Here is a 14,817-nt window from a genome sequence, read left to right as displayed (position 1 = left end):
TTTTATGGCTCCTAAAGATTAGAAAACAAAAGAAAATATATCTTCAATGGCAATGTATTGGTTGTGAAGAAGATTGCTGTGCTCTTGTCTTCGTAACCACCCAGAGAAAAAGACATGTATCATGTCCTCCCTGGATAATTTAGCAGAATGGGAAGGTCACATTTGAGGGTAGACTATTGGTAAATAATCTGAAAGCAAGCCATACTTGATGATACAGCTGATACATGTTTTTATTTATTTTATTTATTTATTTTGTCCAGTACACAATAATATACAATGAAGCTTATAGAGATATAGTAGAGAAGATATATGAGATATAGGAGAGACTATAGGACAGGGGACGGAAGGCACTCTAGTGTGCTTATGTACGCCCCTTACTGACCTCTTAGGAATCTGGAGAGGTCAACCGTGGATAGTCTAAGGGTAAAGTGTTGGGGGTTAGGGGATGATACTACGAAGACCGGTAATGAGTTCCACACTTCTGTGTTGCCTTTCAAATCAGCTATACTCAACCTCTCTATATTGCCAGCCACGAAAACTCCCATCTGCCCCAATAATGCTGTCTACAGCTCTTTTATTTATTATTCATTTGAAGATTTATATTTTGCCTTTTGATTAAATGATCTTCAAAGCGTGGATAGTCTAAGGGTAAAGTGTTGGGGGTTAGGGGATGATACTACGGAGACCGGTAATGAGTTCCACACTTCAACAACTATTACTAAAGTTGTATTTTTTATAGTCAAGTATGGAATGGTTAATATTAAGCTTGAATCTGTTGTGTTCTCTTGGGTTGTTGTGGTCGAAGCTGAAGTAGTCTTTGATAGGCAGGACATTGCAGCATATCATCTTGTGGGCAATACTTAGATCATGTTTAAGGCATCGTAGTTCTAAGAGTCTACGGAGAGGGGCGGCATACAAATCAAATAAATAAATAAATAAATAAATAAATAAATACATACATACATACATACATACATACATACATACATACATACATACATACATAAGCAAGCTTTCAAGACCCAGGATTGTAAGTCTAGTTTCGTAGGGAATTCTGTTTCGGGTAGAGGAGTGAAGGGCTCTTCTGGTGAGGTATCTTTGGACATTTTCGAGGGTGTTAAAGTCAGAAATGTGGTAAGGGGTCCAAACAAATGAGCTGTATTCTAGGATGGGTCTGGCGAAAGTTTTGTAAGCTCTGGTAAGTAGTGTGAGATTTCCAGAGCAGAAACTACGTAGGATTAGATTACTTGTAAAGCTATTATGCTAAAAGCAATAACTTGGGGAATATATTCCTCCCCATGTCTTTATGTGAGCCTTCGTGAGATTTTCTTCCCCATTTTTTTAAGTGAAAAGGTTTAAATCATAAAATAACCCTTCTCCCCTGTTAGGTCAAGCTCCCTTATTCACCATTTCATTTTTGCCTGATGGAATTCATATCTTAATGTTGATGAAGATTCGATCAAAATAGAAGTCGTTTTTGCGGCTCTTCATCTTCTTTCAGAGCACAACTGGTTTCCTTTTGACTTTCTGAGAGCTCCTTTGTCCCTTTTCTGCAAGTTCTGTTCGTTCCCCTGAATATTCAGACCATGTCCTTCTTTGAAGTCCTGAAAGCTTTCGCTAAAGTTTAGAAGTGGATGGGGCATTGGCTTCACTGGTTCCTGATAGATAATGCTCTTTTCTGTGTTGCCTTTCAAATCAGCTATACTCAACCTCTCTATATTGCCAGCCACGATAACTCCCATCTGCCCCAATAATGCTGTCTACATCTCTTTTATTTATTATTCATTTGAAGATTTTTATTTTGCCTTTTGATTAAATGATCTTCAAAGCATCTTTCTTACAAGAAATTGCCATTATAGAAAACAACTCACATATAATTCAGCAGGCCTTATGTTTTATTCTGAAATTTGAAGGCAGAGTGAATTTCCTTCGAGTCCTGCAATTTCAGGGTAACTGGAAACTGGATCTAAGTATTCTTTCTGCCAAGGAATTGGAAAGTAAACTTATACAGGAATATCTGGAAAAAGACCAATTTTCTCCCAGTTGTTTAATCTGAAATTGTATTGATTGACCTTTTATAAAAATTCAGACAAAATCACTGTTTTCTGTTCTACCTTTTGTTTATTTTTAAGACTTTATTATAGTTTTTAAAAAATGCAATATCAGAGCCAGTTTATCCAACATAGGCCAGCAATGCACGTTTGTTTTTTTCAGTGCTACAATGCCTTTACTTCTGTACATCCTAATTGTGGCATCTAATTGTTTCCTGTTTAATGTAAGCAAAGAATTTCCCCTTAATTGAACTTAATTTCTGTCCCCTAGAGGCTTTAATTACTAGTTTCCTTTCATTATTATTGTGTTCCCTTATTGGAAAATATTACACCTTACAATTAAAAAAAAAAGATTAGGCAAAATTAGTAATTAAAACCAGAAACAGGAAATTATTAAGAGGTAATTCATTCATATGTTGGTACCATACAGTACAACAAATAATTAACAGTAAACCCAAGGAGGCATATTCTAATTAAAGTTGTGGGCTTAAAAAGTAAAATTGAGACATGAGGAAAAGCATTGTTTGATGATGTAAACACTGAGTCTCAAGTCTTATGAAGTATGTCTGTTTTAAGGTTACTTCTAGGTGATTGTAGAATGCAGTCCAGAACTTCTAGTGATATAGATAATAATCAACACATTTATTTTTGAAGATAAACATTGTAATTCCATGATGCCAACTTATATTCAGATTCAATTATGATCAATTGTTGCTTGATTAATTTCTGCTGGAAGCTCTAAGTATTCATAAACAAACCTTTGAAAATTCATCATGGCTGCTTATTTGGATGCTCATTCTTTTGACAGCAACAAAGAAGTACATGAAGATTTTATACATTTCTTTCTGCTAATTATATTCAGTCTCAGACATGTCTTCTTTGAAGTCCCATTAATTTAGTAAGAATTATTCATAGGCTACCGTAATCAGAATTAAGGCCTTAGTGATTAGGTAGGAAGAGATTTTATCTATGGATGGCTGTCTAATTCTTTTCTTGACAGTATGGTGTATTTATTATTAAACTTTTCAAATATAAATTCTCTTTCAAAATAAGTTGTGAAAATAAATCTGTGTTCTATGCATGTTCTTGTAACTCAATTTTTAAAACTATTGTTTTAAAACTTTAAATGCATTTTTTAAACATAGTATTTTTATTAAGGGATTTTTGGGAAGTACATTCTGAAATATATGAATGATATTTCAGTTATATCACCTATCACTTTTTGGCTTTAGAGCAGGTATGGTAAACCTTGACATTTCAAATATAATTTTTCAATTATTGACATAATCTCTGTATTTTTTTTCTTTTATATCACCTGGCCACAAACTGGGTTTCTTGTTTAAAACTGTTTTATTTATTTTATATCTGAATGTTATTTTTCTCATGTCCAGACCGGCTAAAAACTAAATACCATTTTATTCTTTTTGTTGTATAACAAAACTGTACACCTTTGTTATAACTCTGATTGTGTTTTTATGCTTATCTCCTCTCAAACCAATGAATCTAAAATGGAGAAAAAAAATATTCTGATCAAAGCTTCTATGCTGCCTCTTATTATTAGTTCGACATCCACTTAGTATCAATTTTATCTGCTTCTAATTTTGAAGAAAAATGTAATTTATTCTTACTATAGCCTCCATTTAAAAAATCCACAATGTACTTTCATATTTGTGTGTGTGTGTGTGCGGTATGCATTTAACTTGCCTCCCTCATATCCTATTGAGTTAAATAAAGTATTGTGTGAATGTGTAGATATAAGTTCAATATTGCTATTGCATTTTTCAAATGAATGTTTAGAACAACGTGAAGAATTAATAAATAACAGATATATCTTGGTTATACTAAAAGGGTTATAAATATATTTTATAAAAAATGACTAGCATTTATAGACATATTTTTCTTTTAAATAAGGATGTACCAACATGTGATAAAATTCTTCCCAGGTGCTTCTATTTTTGCATTTTTTCACAGAAATTACATACTATGCATTGAATCTGAGCAATCCCTCTACGTGGCACTGAAGATGATTACCTGAGCCCTCATGTCACAGGAGGGACCAGGTGATACTGAAGAGAGTCACACTGCAGATATAATAAGGGTGTAGAAATAATGTTATTGCATTGCTCTCACCTCCACAAGTAGGGGTTTAACAGTGACTCTAACTCATGTCCAGTCAGAGACATCATTCATTTTACCCCAGCAATGCTATATGTTAGAATTTCCCAACTTTTCCGTTTTGTAGACCGATGGAACGGTAGACGCTGGATGGTTCTGCATGAGTGGTTGGCAAGGGCATGTGCAGCTCTATTAACACAAGTGGTGGGTAGATGCACCTGCTGCTTGCACATAGGGGCAGATACATGAGCCCACTACCTGTGCAAATGGAATGCACACACTACCTGCTCAAATGGAGTGCACACACACATTTGCCCACTGCTTTTGTGGTCCAGTTCCTAACAAGCTCAAATCCCATTAGTGGCCTTGGCCTTGTGGTTGGGGACCCCAGCTCTAGGTGTCTCTAAACCCTTTTCAGAACCCATTACTCCTCCATGAACCACTGGAAGAATCGGGAGTGAAAAGACAAGAGAGACCACACAGGGGCAATCCTTCCCAAAGTCTCAGCTGCCCTTTGAATAGAAAAAATTCTTCATTGGCCAAGTGTGATTGGGCACACAAGGAATTTGTCTTGGTGCATATGCTCTGAGTGTACATGAAAGAAAAAGATACATTTGTCAAAAATCATGTGGTACAATGAATGAATCAAGAATCATCCACGTTGATTCACTGCTTTGGCGGTGTCATGTAGCAAAACTTCTAGATTATCCCCCAGTTCCTTCTGGGACCCATTTGGGTCTAGGGACAGACAACTTGAAAAGGCCAGGTTCCTTGCAGAGGGGGAGTGGCCTAAGAGAGTCTTCCACATATTATACATCTCAAATAATGCTTTCCACAAGATAGATATGTAATGTTAGTGATTTTTGAATGTGAAATTAGTTATGTTATTTGTTATTTTATTTATTGAAATATGCATTATTCTTAAACCATCATTTCTCTTCAATCTTGTTAATAAATTTTGCTCAGAACAGCACTTTATTCAACAGCTTATAATGATTATATATAAAGCTCATCGGTGGGGACTAGGTCACTAGGAAGTGGATAACTGGGATAACTGAATATGTTAGGATAGCAGATTTAGCAAACAAAACTAAAAAAATATTAAAGTTTGAAAAGAAAAATAAATTTATTCTAAATATTTTATGTTTACTCATATTATACATCCATTATATCATGTAAAATTAGACTTGGTGAAGTATACAAATGTCAATATTGCTCACCACATTTTTGTTCTCACTGAATTGTGGCTCATATTTTGTCTGAAACATCAAAACTGTCACTATCTGGACAAAAACTACTTGTAACATTAATTAAATATCATCCCTGAAGCATTATCTCCATAGGCACAAAGTATGTAATACTGTATATGGAGAAAGATGAAGCCGTGTCTTTTATTTTGAGAAATAAATTGTTAAATTAATCTGAGCTGCTCTGATAAACTTTTTCAAGAAATAGATTCATTGGATGGGAAAATAGGCTCACCTGAATTCTAGCAAGAATGGCATTTTTAAAGTTTATTGAATATGAAATTAATCTACATTGTAGGTTTGTGCTTCCCTGAATGGAGTTGGTTTCCAACTTGCGGATCCTTCTGGCCTCATCGTATCTGCTGGAATAGCAGATGGTGGCTGTGGCCAAAAGAGCCATTTAAACTATTACATTTTAGGCATCAATTTATTTATTTATTTATTGATTGATTGATTGATTGGATTTGTATGCCGCCCCTCTCCGCAGACTCGGGGCGGCTAACAACAGTAACAAAACAGTATAATCCAATACTAAAAACAGTTAAAACCCATTATATAAAAACCAATCATACATACAGACATACCATGCATAAAATTGTAAAGGCCTAGGGGGAAAGTGTATCTCAATTCCCCCATGCCTGGCAGCAGAGGTGGGTTTTAAGCAGCTTACGAAAGGCAAGGAGGGAGGGGGCAATTCTAATCTCTGGGGGGAGTTGGTTCCAGAGGGCTGGGGCCGCCACAGAGAAGGCTCTTCCCCTGGGTCTCGCCAAACGACATTGTTTGGTTGACGGGACCCGGAGAAGACCCACTCTGTGGGACTCTGTGCAGCCATACCTGGATTAGATACTTTATGCTCAGCCACTTATACACTTGTCACCTTGTCGTTTGGACAACCAAAATTTGGTCGACATGGGCCTATTCTTAAAGTCTGCTCAGAAACTCCAGCTGATATAAGACACAGCTGTCCATGTCGCTTTTTTACAGAACAAGTTTGTCTGTGTAATGCTGCCGGTTAGGAGTTGCACTTGCTGCCAAGCTCCCAAGTATGAATAAAAGTGCTGATTGTAACTTTCAAAGTTCTGAAGATGTGGAACTTTATTCCACCACCACCACCACACAGGAATAGTGATATTAATAGCAGTTATAAGAGTATCATGGTGTTTATGTGAGCCCTTCAGGTAGACGAGCGGTATTCTAAAAATGCTTTACTGATGTTACGGTACTTTAACAGAATCTTGAAAACCCATCTCAACTCAATTTATGCAACCACTTCTGGCTTTGCATCTGCCCAGTTTAGCATTGTTGCAAATATAATGCCAATTTAAAAAAAAAAAAAATCTTTTCCCTGCCAATGCACACATTTATGTCCAAAGTTTGCATATCTTCAAAAACCGTCAGTGTGAAACTGATTAAAGTCTGGTCAACTTCAGGTAGTAGTGCCACCCAATGAGAAGGTTATTGTTAATTAAGGTCACAGAACCCAGAGATAGATTGTTTAAGCAATTGCTCTGCATTTGTGGGGCAAGAAAAAAAGGGGGGTGGGGGAAATGGGACACTGCATGACGGTTTTATCTGACTGAGATGACACCAACCAATAATCTTTACAGCATCCTTTTCTTTTTCACTTAGTGATTATATCACTTCCAATTTAAGAAACAGTTTATGGTCGTTAATTTAGAATTCATTGTAAATTGATTAGGTTAGGATGGTGCTGTTTTAAGTTTCCACTCCTGCTTTGTGGTTTCTCAGATTGAGATAGCTTTTTTTGATTAGCATTTCTCTTGATAGTCCATCAGCACTGCACACCAAGACAACTAGACACAAGAACAGTTTTTTTCCGAACACCATCACTCTACTAAACAAATAATTCCCTCAACACTGTCAGATTTTCTACTAAATCTGCACTTCTATTCTACTAGTTTTGCTCATCATTCCTATCACCCATTTCCTCCCATGTTGACTGTATGACTGTAACTTGTTGCTTATATCCTAAGATTTTTATTAATATTCCTTCTTCCTTGCTTATTTGACCCCTATGACAATCATTAAGTGTCGTACCACATGATTCTTGACAAATGTATATTTTATTTTATGTACGCTGAGAGCATATGCACCAAGACAAATTCCTTGTGTGTCCAATCACACTTGGCCAATAAAATTCTATTCTATTCTATTCTATTCATTAATTTCAAAACTAGCAGCATAAAAGCCTGAGTTAACAAAAAACATAAACCAATTCAGCATTGCATTATTTTTATATAATTATTTACATTGTTAAAATCTAATTATCAGTGAGAATTCACTGTACATTGATTAAATATTATAGATAATTTGCCAATTATCTAAGCCACTTTTTAAAAAAAAAATTAAAATCAACTGTTTTAGAGATCATCATGCAAACCTGTGATTTAGAACGATTCTAATCCTATGCATACAGTGCATATGTAGTATGTACATCTATACTAAGAATATAGAGCCAGTTTGTGTAGCACAAGTATTCTTCCAGTTACAATAGTTCATCTAAAAAACCCTACTTATGTCCAGGTCCAGGGCAGGGTTCCTCTTACCTAGCACGATTTTGCTTCTGCGCATGCACTAGTAGGAACCAATCTCTGACCCAGTCCCAAAATGTTGTAGCACCCAGCAGTCGTTTACACTTATGACTGACTGCACAGATGCTGTAACATACTCCTTCCCATTGTCCCTGTAGGCCTTTTTGGTTTCCATCCTGGACAGCACCGCAGCCACCTCTTGTTTGCTGCTAAGTGGCTGATTTGAATGAGCAACTTGTCATTGGAGCCTGAAACAGAGGTGGGTTTGTGCCAGTATGCCACTCTGGTAGTGACCCGCCAATTGCGCAATTTTGGCGTGACAGCTCCAGTGCTGTCTTTGTTGGTCTGTGCATGCTGCCATCTTTTCCCCCTAATTTCCAGTGATTTTTCAGCTCTCTGAGCATGCGCAGAAGCAAAATCGCTCTAGGGGACATGCTCACTCACTATGCTTGTATGCACATGATGTGCACATAGCATACTGGTAGGAAGGTAAGAGGAACCCACCCCTGGTCTGAAGGCAGAAGCAGCAGCCAATCAACATAGAGCTTACAATTCATCTCAATGAGACCAAGGAAACAAGCTTCCTAACTCGAGGACTGCATATACTTAAGACCTCTCCCTAGAAATTGGAAAGCTGTGAGTTCTAATCTCATTTTCGACATGAAGCCAGCTTGGGCCAGTTGCTCTCATTTTAGGAAGGAGGCAATGAAAAATCTTATTTGAAATCTTGCCAACAAAACTGTATAGATTTGTTTACTCGCCCGGAATCAATACCATCTCAAAGGTGCATGCATGCACATATTTGTGCATGTATGCATACACACAAAACCTATTCTATTACATTGAGTGGGCTTTCATTGAAAGAGAAAGAAGAAAAACAGAAAAAAAGGTGGGAGGAAAGGAAAGAAAAAAAGGAAGGAAGATGCTTTTCTGGAATATCTTAAAATTAAAATGCAAGCATATAGTGAACATAGGGGATTTTCTTATTGAATACAAGACCATGTATCCACAGATTAATTGCATGCTTCTATAGATTACTGGATAATTACATTTAAGAAGCTTAAGGATTTAGAAAAAAGAAACTGGAAAGTATTTAGTCTATTGTTACCTTTGTTTATGTGTTGTGTTCAATGGAATTTATAATTGTGGATTTAAATTTTTCTAAGATAAAGAAATGGCATTAATTCAGCTAATGCAGTAGCAATTTCCAAAAACTTGAATATGAAATTTATTTAACAAACATTAATTAAGGAGTAATAAAATCTTCAAGAAAAGCTAACTTCCTTTCCCCCTTCCTAAATTTTCACAAGATTGTTCATTACATGTAAAATTGGAAAATGGTATATTCAACTTTGGAGAAGAAGCAGCAGAGACTTAGAGCAATAAGTCACTAAGGGTTACTTTTTCTTCTTCTGTTACTTAAGGATGTCACAGGAGGGGGTTGCACATCAATAGCTTGAGATATAATGTAACACACAGTAAAGTTATATTATTAGCTGGAAGGTAGAGAGGACAGACATCTATCTGTAAAACATTATTTAGCTGCACCATGAGGGGGGGAGATTTCGTTCTCTGAGCTTTTGGAATGATTTCCAAACATTTCATTACCAAGTTAAGTAACATTTTCAGCAGAGTTTAGATGAAGATGTATCTTAGCCTGAAGATATTACCTAGCCTGATAACAAAATGTTCAAAAACCAACCCACAAGCTTGGAGAACGAACCTTCACCTTCATCTTATACTTGAGCTACACATATTTTCAGATATAGAGACCATCTCCGTCAAAATTTATTTTACTGTTGGAATTCTCCAACATTAGAAATAATATGATGTTATACTTTTCTATATCTGATCTTGCAAACACTATTCATATAACTTTTTGAACAGTAGGTTAGCAGCCATATGATTGCAGCCTTAGGGTGATGTTTTACTGCATAATATTTTGCTGCTATTTAGTACCAGCAAAGAGATGCTGAAGGAAAAATAGGTTCAATGACTCATATTTATGACCGTTGCAGTGTCCCAGAATCATGTGAGCATCTTTTTTGAATATGTATACAGGAGGTATAGCTATATGTCTAGGTATATGCACAATCTCTTTTCTCTATATATTCATCAGCTGATTTTTCCCTTTTCTATCTTTTTAAATATTTAATATATATTTAAAGCATAACCTAGAAAAAAGCAGAATTAAATAAAAATGCAAAAAGATTGTAGGAGATATATAATGCCCATAAAATTCATGACAACTGTCAGGGTTCCAAGTAACACCCCACAATGAAAGAAGACCCCAAGACCTGAGGTTCCTCAAAGTTCCAATTTATTAGAGATGTCCTATTGGCACATCTGGGAAAATCCGAATCTGAAAGTTCTGGGGTTTTCCCACCCAAAATAAAGTCAAAGATCCATCCCCTGCACCCACAAGTCCATCACATGCTCCAATATATTCACTGTCCCAACTGGAGATCGTCAGTCCCATCCAGGTGCAGAGCGAATGTCCTTGATTCCCAGAGAAAACAATGTTGTTATGGCTGATCCTCCATCACTCTTTGCAATTCCCCTTCCCGTTTTCCCGGCATTAAATGCGGCAGCCCTGAATCTCCAGTGGTAAAGATGTCATGCAGGTCTAACATTATTAAAATTAAGACAATGTTGAATAATTAGCAAAAAATCCAGTATAATAAAACATTCTAAGTTAGAATAAGCTAGCAAGAGACTTTCTTTCTGATCTAAAAATTCTATCCTCATTTAGGAAGTCAGACAAAAGCCACCTGATGTTAAGACAAAGCCAGTATTCGAATGTGGTACAGAGAGTCTTAGACTTAAGACAATTTCTGTTGCTAGGTAAGACAGTTATTAAGTGAATTTTGCCCATTTTGTGATCTTTCTTACTACAGTTATTAAGAGAATCACTACAGTTATTAAGTTAGTAATCTAATTTAAGTGAATCTGGCTTGCTCATTGATTTTGCTTGCAAGAAGATTGCAAAACGATGCTCACATGATTCTGGGACACTGCAACGGTCATAAATATGAGTCACTTGCCAAAATCTGAATTTTGATCACATGGCCATGAGGATGCTGCAGTTTTTGTAAGTGTGAAAAATGTCACAAGTTATGTTTTTCATTGCCATTGTAATTTTGAACAGTCACTAAAATGAAGTTGTATGTTGAGCACTACCTATATAAGTAATCTTATAATCCATGAATACTTTCCAAATGGAATTAAATTTTGTTTCTTATTTTTAATTTTTTAATTTTTCAATTCAGAATTATTTTTATGTTGATGCATACTTTCGTCATTTACTTTGTTCTGTCTTCTAAAGACAGAAGTATACGTGATTTCCAATAAGAACACAAAGTACTCTGGCAGCTGGTATCATTTTCAGAGCCAATTCCATATACTTTGGTTTAATAATGTTTAACAAAAAGAAAAGCTGGCAAGGAGGAAATTCCACCTTTAAATGTCATTTAAATAGTCTTCAATAATTTTTATTCTTGACATCAAATGCAAAATAATTACTCAATTCCTAACAGTTTTTGGGAAATGAATGATCTGTGTTGGCACTAGAATAATATACTAATGGTAAAATATTTTGTACCAGTTTCCTCTAAGGATGAAATTCACAGTAAATGTTCTATGTCTCTTGTCCTCTTTAGATTCCTTGTACATTTAATCATACGGTCTTTAGCCTCTTTAGTTTCTAAATAATCTTTATATACAAACCAAAAATAATCGCAAAAATGTTCTGAGTTCCATACCATGGGTTTTTTTAATTCAGTCAAGTACCTAAATATTTTGCTTGAGTCCAGTTCACTATGTCAGCTGTGTATCTAATGACAGGTATGGCCCAAGTATTTATAGCCTTGATAGTGTTGCCATCATTCAGTTTGCTCTTCATAATTTTTCTGGTCCTCTGGATGTACTCTTTGCTTATTACAGTTTTCACATGACCATGCTTGATATCCAGTTGCAAGATGCCCAAGTATCTGTAGGCTTCTGGCTGGTGGCACTTGACGGTTTCACCATTTGGCATTTCAATGCCCTCGCTTTCAGTAATTTCCCCCTTTTTCAGTGCCACTGTGGCACATTTATCCAGACCAAACTCCATGCTGATGTCTTCAAGAAATAGTTGCATTTGTGAGTTTATACTCACACTCAAAATTCTATATATTTTATAGCAAGTAGTCGAAGTAAAACATGAAAAGATATGGAGGAGCAAAACCACTTTATTTCCAACCCCTACAATTTGGTCAAAAAACCCCAACAACCTTATGTTCACAGTAGATTATAAAAACTGCAGACATAATTCACAGCAAAGAGATTGTGTTTTAATCTGATTGCTAGCTTGAAAATGTTCCTTAGAAATACAGAGAATTTAAAGTTTCAAGTCCAGAAAAAGTAAGGTAAAAATACTGTTGTCTTACTGGGATTGTATTTGGTACAAAGGTAGGAGATGGATGAGTTAATACAGTCTTATCCCTCTGCATTCTCTGAGGCAGAGAAATTAAGGTTATAAAACTTCCGTCTCCCTGAAAAGAGGGATATAAGAATGAAGGTAGCCATCTGCCCTGCACTATCCTCTTATCTGAATTGTTTCCATTGAATGAGTACCCTTGACCCTGGGAACATAGGTCTTTCTTAATATATTAAAGTAACAGGTAGTCCTTGCTGATCAAAAACCTTATTATACAAGTGAAAATCTTAGAAACTTCTGAATCACAGTCACACATAAATAATTCTGCTAATTTGATCTTTTATCAGAGAATCAACTGCAGATGATCTCAAAGACTAATCCAATTACATACCCCAGTTACTAAAAAAATAAAAATAGAAACTTGAAGAACAGTCTTATATTATTATAACACAGAAATATAATCAGAACTCTAAATACAAACTGAATAATCAAATTATCACAGATAACCCCCACTCAGTTAAGAACCTCAGAGTACTATTTTCAAAAGACCTAAGTGCCAAAGCCCACTGCAACAACATCACCAAGAAGGCTTCAAGAGTTGTTAATCTAATACTACGTAGCTTCTGTTCTGGCAATCTCACACTACTTACCAGAGTTTACAAAACTTTTGCCAGACCTATCCTAGAATATAGCTCATCTGTTTGGAACCCATACCGCATCTCAGACATTAACACCCTCGAAAATGTCCAGAGATACTTCACCAGAAGAGCCCTGCATTCCTTCCCCCCGTAACAGAATACCGTACGAAACTAGACTTACAATCCTGGACCTAGAAAGCTTAGAACTACGTCACCTTAAACATGCCTACAAGATCATATGCTGCAACATCCTGCCTGTCAACGACTACTTCAGCTTCAACCACAACAATACAAGAGCACATAACAGATTCAAGCTCAATATTAACCGCTCCGAACTTGACTGTAAAAAATACGACTTTAGTAATAGAGTTGTTGAAGCGTGGAACTCATTACCAGACTCCTTAGTATCATCCCCTAACCCCCAACATTTTATCCTTAGACTGTTCACGGCTGACCTCTCCAGATTTCTAAGAGGTCAGTAAGGGTCATGCATAAGTACACTAGAGTGTCTCCCGACCCCTGTCCTATTGTCTCTCCTATATCCCATATATCTTCTCTTCTATCCCTTTATCTTTCTTCTATTCTCTCATTGATTTATTTTATCCTATACTCTCTCTTCTATTCCTTCTCTAATTTTATTTCCTTGAAGGTGTCCTCTACTACCTTCATTGTGTATTATTGTGTATTGGACAAAATTAAATAAATAAATAAATAAAATGTTGGGATGTTTTCTGATCCTATCCTTAAATTCCACAACAGCTTCTATAGATCTCACTAATCTCTGTGACATAATGTAAATGCTCTCTTATCTCTGCATTTGTACAAAGACCTGAAATTATATCCTCCCCCAAAATTTATATATATTTCTTGTAAAATGGTGTATTTCTTTCCCAATCAGCATATGAGAATGCATACGGTATATAGTAAGCTGGATACAGTGTAAACAGATACAGTATTCATGATATCTATGATAATTAGGGAAAAAACATTTTATTAACAGGATTTATTAAGTAAATAATTAATTTCTCTAATATTTATTGCTATTTTTTCTATTTAAAAAATTGAGTCAACTTATATTGAAAGTTTGAATCAACATATATTGAAAGCACAGTTTGCAGTTTTTCTTGTGGATATTCTTAGTTTGTTTATTTTTCCTAAATAAAAATAGAATAACATGTATATATGAAAATCAGCTTTAATGAAAATGTTGAAACACTGATTACTAGTAAGTCTAACTGGGTTGCATAATTAAAACAATTATTTCATCAAAGAATTTATAATTTTAATTGTCAAATATGCAATCAGTGATTTTTTAAAATAATTCCATTTAATTTCTGTTTTTCTGTCCAATGGGCCTTTTATCATAAAAAGCAAAATAGTTTAACCTATATAATTATACTTCAACCAATTAAATTAAAGCGTGCATATTGCCTTTAGTAAACCATAGTAACCCTAAGGGAATATACTAGAATAAGCAGTTCTGAAATGGCAAGGCAATGAATTAAGGAAATAGGGTTTTTTTTTTGTTTTTTTTTTTTTAATTTCAACTTCAACCATTATGTAAATTTCTCCAGGGAAACTGCAAAATAATTCTGAGCTCATTCCACTTGTCTTTTGGCCTGAATTTAAAATGGCAGGCTAAATATGGAGAAAAGATTATGAACTTGTCTTCAGAGTATCTTAGCACTTTTTCTCTTATTCCCACTGAACATTTACATATTTACACATGAAAAAGAGCTATGCTTTTAGCCAAATTCCCAGACTGGGTATTTGATTGATTGGTATTTAAAACATCTT

At 35.4% G+C, this 14,817-nt stretch overlaps 1 protein-coding gene across 1 annotated transcript in view; it reads left to right on the top strand.

Moving 5' to 3' along the window:
- ATRNL1 (attractin like 1) overlaps positions 1–14,817 on the top strand; it is a 578,768-nt gene that overhangs the window by 520,929 nt on the left and 43,022 nt on the right. The window lies entirely within an intron of this gene.

This window comes from Erythrolamprus reginae, chromosome 5 (assembly GCF_031021105.1).
Source record: "Erythrolamprus reginae isolate rEryReg1 chromosome 5, rEryReg1.hap1, whole genome shotgun sequence".
Lineage (NCBI taxonomy): Eukaryota > Metazoa > Chordata > Lepidosauria > Squamata > Dipsadidae > Erythrolamprus > Erythrolamprus reginae.
This window is presented reverse-complemented; position numbering and strand designations above follow the sequence as displayed.